This window comes from Diabrotica virgifera, chromosome 8, assembly GCF_917563875.1.
Source record: "Diabrotica virgifera virgifera chromosome 8, PGI_DIABVI_V3a".
In the NCBI taxonomy this organism is placed as follows: domain Eukaryota; kingdom Metazoa; phylum Arthropoda; class Insecta; order Coleoptera; family Chrysomelidae; genus Diabrotica; species Diabrotica virgifera.
Window position 1 is genome coordinate 88,685,483 of NC_065450.1, and position 8,255 is coordinate 88,693,737.

Genomic DNA, 8,255 nt, shown 5'->3' on the forward strand with positions numbered 1-8,255 from the left:
CAAACGTTTTCAGTTTTTTTATTGTTAGATAAAATGAACTTCCATCAAGTAACGGTCGAATCCATCAATTATAGAAAGAATTCTATATTTAGAGAAGCCTTTGAGATGTTGGTTTTTCGAAGGTTGCTGATGATCTCTTGGACAGATCACGCGACCAACAACGAGGTGCTGAGAAGAATGGAAACAGAGAGAATTCCTAAATATTGTAAAAAACAGAACAACGAGTTGTCTAGGAAATAATTTACATAGGAGAAAGATACAACTTTAGTTTAGAAGTGGAAGGAAGAAGAGGTTCAGGAAGAAGAAAATGCTCCTGACTGAAGAACGCGAGAGACTGGACAGGCATGGACACACATTCGATACTAAGAACTGCTCAAGATACAGAACAATTTGCTGTAGTTATAGCCAACCTTCAGTAATGGAGAATGCATCTTAAGAAGAAGATAGAAAACAAATAATTCAAAATGTTAGCAAACAGCAGTTATTTGTAAAATTATTAATATTGCTAAAATGATTATATTATAAATAATTAGTATTGTAGTTAATTGTTAAAATTAAATACTATTTGTTTCATTCGGAGGAAAAAGTACAGATTGACAACAAAAAACTAAAAAAGCCGAGTTGAAAAGACATTATAAGTAAAAGAACAAGCAAAATAATATGAACTGTACTAGTAATAGGCTACGGTACTGAAAAATAAAAATACTGATGCCTGGTTACACCAACAAATCTTAAGCTCCAGCTTAACCCAGCTCAGCTTATAGATAGGGCCGATTGTCACATACGTTGCACCATAATCTTTAATTCTTATCAATGCAATCCACATGAAAATCCATTGTGGCAAGCTGAAAATTGATCTAAGACTCAGTGGTGCAACGCATATGTTTCGTTAATGCACGCCTTAAGTTTAAGATCTGTTGGTGCAACCAGGCATAAGAATACAACAAATAAACTTCTAGATCGTTCAATTCATTATTCATTATTCTCTTATAATAAATATATCTAAACACTAAAAACTCACTTTTCTAGCTTTTTTGGCTGCAAAATCTTGAATCAAATTTTTAAAGTCTAAGGCTTGAAAAAGCTCAGCATTTGAAACAAAACTGGCAGAACTAGAGAATCTAGAATCTTCGCCAGAAGTCGAGTTACTCAAGTAGTTTTTGATTCTTTTCAACACGCTGAATGATCTTTCTCCAGATGCATTAGATGTCATCATGCATAGTAGAATGCGCAAAGCCGTGTCCATATTCGGAAATAATGTTGTTAACTGTTTTTCATGAATGATTTTCAGATACTCCAAAAGTGTTTTTCTCGGAGGCTTGGTAATCTTGTTGTCATGAGGTTCTCTTTCTTCATCAAATATACCTTCAACAAAGCCTTTGAACTGTACACACTCTTCTCCAAAGTCGCCATCTATGTCGATTCGATACTTTTTAGTCAAAATAGAAACGTTTACCCCGATTTCTTTATTGGAAATTGATGATAAGTTATTTTAAATCCATATTCTTCATTAAGACTGAAATAAACTTCGGACCTTTCATTCAATTCTGAATAAAGCGTGTCAATTACAACATTGAATCTTTACGTTTTCTTTGCCATTAAAGTGGGGTCCAGTGGATTTATCTTCTTTGTCTTAGCCAGGGAGAGCTTTTCTTTTCGGGCGTCTTTTTATTTCAAGAATACAGGTTTCATTTTTAGACAACTCTTTTCCTCTTTTTTCATATGAATCAAAGTTGTCTCTCAGACTCAATGCATACTCCTTTAGAGATTTGTATGTTGCAAGTGACATTCAATTCGGTAGCAGTTAATGTTTTACTCTTGTCAAAACGTTGTAAAATACCGTACCACGTGTTTAGTAGAATGGCCATTCTCTTATTTGAAAAATTGTTTACTGATTTCAATTCAAGTAGTAAAATTTTTTTACCAAAAAAGTTTTTTTTACAAAACGCTGCGGCTCCCTTTTGCTTGTGGCCCTAGGCCGCGGCCTACTCGGCCTAGTGGTAAATCGGGCACTGAGTGCACACTGACAAAACCTTACAAGTGTGAGATTTGTTTTAATCAGTTTAGTCTAGCAAGTAATTTGCAAAAACATTGGGATGCCACTTTAAGGCCAAGAACGACACCAAGATGCATCTCAACCTGACTGAACAACCAACACCACCAAGACCGAAGCTGCAGGGACCTAAGGCCACAACATTTGCGCAGGTTTACAACGAGTCGACAGCTTTACCATTCGACATCAAGGAGTCACCATCGAGCCAATACCAAAAGCCATAATCCAAATATTGTTAGTTTTTGGCAAAAATCTGAATATACATCTCCGTACCTCAGAGCAAAACTGTACTAAGTCCAAAATTTCAGTTTTCTACTTTTTTAGCTCACTGGGCTTAAAATTTTCCGCTCTATTCACTGGTGTTTCTTATTCGCTGTTTCGACTGAAATTGGCCAAAATAGCCTTGTATGAACAGTATTAAGTCCACACTTCGCTTAGAGCAAAACAGTATTTTCTGCACTTCAAATGTATTAGATCCAAAATGGTGTATACGTTTCTCAGGGCAAAACGATATTATGTCCAACAAAAAGTATTATGCCACATAATGCAATTCGGGCAAAGCATTAAGTCCACAATATTTTAAAATTTGGCAAGTTTGTGCCTCAGAGAGCACAAATTCACCGACAATTTTGGAATCATGAGACAATCATAGATCCAAAAAGACAGTTTTTATGTTCTTATCTTGAAAAAACGTGTAGCAAAAGAAAAAGAGAACGAACAGGTGCTCAAGCTCCATTGTAACTGGAAATATTTTTTTACCATTGAAGAAAAGAGACTCTAGATATTTCTCAATCTATTGTTAGATGTTCACTTGAAAAAATGCAAACAAGTGGAATTTTAGAATGTGACAAAAGAGGAAAGCAGTCATCTAAAAATAAAGTAAAGAATGAGGTAAAGGATATTAAAACAGGTGGCCTAAAACGCGTCGTGACGTCATTCGTTTGACATTTACATTTTTCCAACAAAGTAAACAGAATTTTAAATTAGACGTTATAAACGTCAGTAGAAAATACATTTATTTGACGTTACAAGTGTTTTGATCGTTTGAACTATTCATAGAAAACTGTACTTTTACAAAATGGTTGTATTTTCCGTAATAAACCTTCTTTCCTTTCCTTCAATAACTATATCAAACTCCAATGTCAACAAACTGGAATATATTATTACAATGACATACGATAAATGTTAATAGAATATAAATATTTTTCCTTTATTTCGCAATGAGGTATACCAAAATAGGTGGAGGCCAATAAACTAAAGAAGAAGAAGAAGAAGAATATACCTAATTATAACCATAAACGGAACCATATATAGTTAAACTGAGTGACGTCACGGGCCGTTTGACCGAAGCCGTTTAAGATACCGAAGACTTTAAATTTGTACTTCTAGGTTATGAGTTTTTGAAGCGTGAAATTTTGGAAATCTTATTTTTATACAAAACTGAACATTATTATGTAATAAAAAAAATGTGCAAGTTCCCTATTTATGATTCAACGGAAAAACAGGCGAACTGTCTAATGAGGGATGAATCAATTGCTGGTTGAGGTGGAAACGAAATGGCCTCGTACTTGGTCCAATGCATTTATTCATTACCTCAAAGCACAACTTCTCTTGTTATTTGGACCAATAATTGCTCATAACAAAACAGGAACTTAAAAATGATTATGTGTTACTTTTATCTACTTTCGAGATGTCCACATATAAAAGAAATCACTCACAAATTCAGTATACACGCAGTGCACAGTATACACTCAGTTATAGAACGAGAGGCTAAAAAATGCCCTAATTTTCAAATTATTATCTACCTTTCAAATTATTTCAATGACTTTAATAAACTGTGCAATTCTTGCGATTCGCCGTTTCAAAATAAAAATAAAACTAAGAATAATGAAAAAAATTAATTTCACAAACAAGTATGTATGTATGTAATTCAGAATTCAAGCAAGTGACTCATGGGATTCTGTACTTTAAAACAGACTTCGATTTGAAATTTAAGAGTGTAGACTTAACCGAATAGTTGGTAGAAGAAATCGTCAATATGTAGAAGATTCTCTGATTTTGTTGAGAGATACCTTAAATCCAATAAGTACTAAAAAATTTAATGATCTGCTAAAGTGGGTTCCAGCGAGGATTCACGATTTTTTTTCAGACTCTAGTGCATAAAGACACAATTCAAATTACTGATATAGCGGCAGTATACCTGCATTTGTTAAGTTTTTAATTATTTTTTTATATGTTTCAAAAAGTTATTGTTAATTTTTTTAGTTAATAATAATACAGTTGCGATACAACCAGTTCTGTTTTTTTTTTTAATTCTACTTTTTAAGTAGTTATTTTAGTACTAGTATTAATAATTTTGTTACAAATACGTCCGTATAATATTTTTAGTTCTTTATATCCAAATATTTCCTTAATTTTGTAAAATAGGTATGATATTTTTCGTATTAGAGCTTTGTCATAAGATAGGTAGCAAAATTAATATTAAGTCACAGTCAAAAATTTAATTTTCAGAGCGAAAATGTGTTAAGTCCATTTTTTCCAAAAATAGTAATTTTCAAAAAATTTTCTTTTTAGTGGTAAAAAGAACAATGATCATTATTCACATTTATAAGAATTTGCTAAATAAAATTTAATGTATTAAATGGAAAATGTTACAAAACACTAAAAATAATTTTTATCTTCGCTCTCCTGTAAAATTTACATTTTGTGACTTAATACACTTTTGTTCTGAGGTACGGATCTGTATTTGTTATTGCATTTAATAAGTCATATTATTATTATATCTTTATTGAACAATAAACATAATTAATTAAAATATTGTTTTCTTTATGTTGTTCTGAAGCTATTTCCTTGTGGCATTTTTATAATTACGTATTTTTTATGGGAAATAAGCCACAATTTTACTAAAAAATGAATTTATTAACGTTTCGAAGCCCAAATCGGGTTTCGTTGTCAAAATACAAAATACTATTGATTGTCAAAATAATTACGTATTTTTTAGGGGAAATAAGCCACAATTTTACTAAAAAATGAATTTATTAACGTTTCGAAGCCCAAATCGGGTTTCGTTGTCAAAATACAAAATACCATTGAATATAATAGTATTTTGTATTTTGACAACGAAACCCGATGTACAAGAATTCATCTGTACTTATTAGATATCTTTTAAAACACCCTTTAATTATCTACGTTAATTTCTTTCAATTATTTAAATGTTATCATAAACAAATATCTTTCGTTACATAAATATTATTGACCTAGATTGTGAGGAGTAGTTATACATACAGTCACGGTCGGTGTTTACTATAAACACCTTTCAGGGTCGCCGCTGACTCGGCACTTTCAAATATACTTATACAATCAAAACATAGTAAGGGATTCCACATTCGTCATTATACTTTCTTAGACGTAAGATTATTCATATTCAAATAGTATCATCTCCACTCCGCGAGACGACGTCGCGTAGCTTGCTACCAGCTTATACTCGTGCAAGTATAATAAAACAACTTAAGCAGTGATACGACTATTAATCATTCCACCCCTCGGATAAGGGTTAACCACCCTTACCGGGAGAAGATGGTCCTAGTAACCCTGGACCATTATATGGCGATCCAAGACCAGGGAAGAACTCAGGACTGGTAAACGAGAAATGGAGAAAAACGTCAATGTTCTGGTACCTCGACCACCCTAGAATACAGTGTGGTATGTAGAAAGGATGGAGACAGCAGGCCTGACATGGAGCTAAATGGACAATGGTATGGAAAATGAAACTTGGTATGGAGATGGAACATCGTGGGACAATGGACAATGCCATGGAACGTGCATCGAGAACTTTTGGTGATACGAACACAAACGTTTAAAAGTGGTGAGTCTATATTTTGTTCTTATGGTATTTCCACGATATTTCATAACAAATGAATAGTATAGCAGTAATGTAAGGTATATTTCTAGTATTTTTATCTATTTATTTTTAATTATCTTTATGGGTATTATTGGAATTTTTTATCACAAATATTAAACTTATTCACATGGCATATTACTATTATTATTTGAGGTATATATTATTTATATTATTCATTACGAGGGTACATTTTTGCAATTTTTTTTATGATTTTAATATTTGCTATCGTAAATATACACTATAAATATACGATATAAATATATAACAAATATACGCTATATGCATAATACATTTACATTATTATTCTAACTACTTATTTACAAGGGTTAATATAACGTTATTTATTATTGAACTTTTATTTATTATTATTGCAATTTTTTTACATATTTTTTACCATATATTGACGTATTATTTTATCTCGTTATTTTTTTTACTATATATCTATATACTACATATCTATATACACCGTAAGACTATCGAATTTATATTTTCGCTAAGAAGTGCAGGAACTGAGGATAGAAAAATTATGTATAAATGAGTCGCAACAAAGTTACTTGGGAAGATTTTGTCAAAATAGTTGAGGAAATTGCGCAAGAAGTAGGAAGACAAAGCAGAAGGGTCTTAAAGAAAAAAGTACCGAAATCTAAGGACATACAGGAAGAAGTAACGACACAGCTAATTAAATCTTATAACAAGTTCACGCACTTAACTAAGAAAAACTGGGAAGCACTTTCGGACAAACAGAGGGAAGCGTGCAACAAATATTTTGGAAAAATCAGAGACAAAGTTATACGCTCATTTCAAGCAGTAAATGTAAGAACAGTGGTTCCAAATTCAATACATCAACCAATCGACAAGGAAGTTGAAGAGGAACACAGCGACGAGGAAGTGGAAGAAGGAAAAAGCGACGAGGAAGTAGAAGAAGAAATAATTAACGACGAAATAGAAGAGGAAAAAGGTGACATAAAACATCTGACAATCAATGAATTTTTGAATATCGCAAGCAAGATATTGCCCAACGAGTTCGATGGAAGCGCAGGGAAATTACAACCATTTTTGGACGCATTAGAACTACTTGGAAAATTGGCAGAAGGTCATGAAGACACAGCTGTAACGCTAATAAAAACACGACTTACCAATAAGGCTAGGAACCTAATAACCACGGAAGATACGATTCCACGGATAGCTGAAGCACTGAAGAAAGAACTAAGAGGTGATAATCCGAAGAATTTAATAGCCAAATTTGCCAAGAAAAGGCAAGGGCATAGAGATGCAGCAGTGTACGCATCTGAAGTGGAAGAGTTAGCAGAACAATTAAAAGTAGCATACATAGCGGAAGGAATGCCACTGAAGTTAGCGAAGAAATATACGACGGAAACAGTAGTAACAACAATGAAACGAAACGTTAATGCAGAGAAAGCTAAGCTAATACTGGAAGCAGGTAACTTTACATCACCGCAGGAAGTAGTATCTAAATTTTTATCGATCGATACGACTGAAGAAAATGCACAAGGAAGAGTCTTAAATTATAGGACAAACTACGAGAATAGGAGAGGACAGCAGCAATACAGAAGAGGATACCATAACAAATATGACAGAGGAAGAAGAAATAACTTCGGACAACGGAACGAAGGAGAAGCAACGGACAATCAACGAAATTATTCGAACAGAGGATACAGACAATTTAACAATCAAACATACAGAGGAAACCGGAGAGGAGGATGTAACAGGAACGTAAGGTTACTAGAGATAGAGGACAGTCAAGAAGAACAAGAAAACCAGCAGTTGGGGTTTTGAATGAACAAGAAGTTGGAAGTACACAGTCAGAAATAAAATATAACATTTACAACTTCGACCTAAACCTAACGAACTTTGTACGAATGAAAACAGGAATCCTTGAAAACACAAGCACCTTTAGCATAGACACAGGAGCTGATATTTCAATACTAAAATGTTCACAAGATTTTATGAAGGAACAGGTGAAACCAAACACAAAGGCGAAAATAAAAGGAGTCACTAAAGGAGAGTTGCAAACAATGGGAGAAGTTGAGACAACACTAGAAGTAAAAGGAACTCGATTCGAACACTCTTTCAATTGGTAGAACCTAACTTTCCAATTCCAACAGACGGAATCATTGGGAGAGACTTTATTTCTAACTTTCAATGTATACTGGACTACGCAAACCTTAAAATGCACATTAAAGAGGACAACGATTGTTACATTAGTACGAAAATTCTGGATAATATAGATAATGACACCATAATAATACCACCCCGATGTGAAATTTACAGAATAGTCAA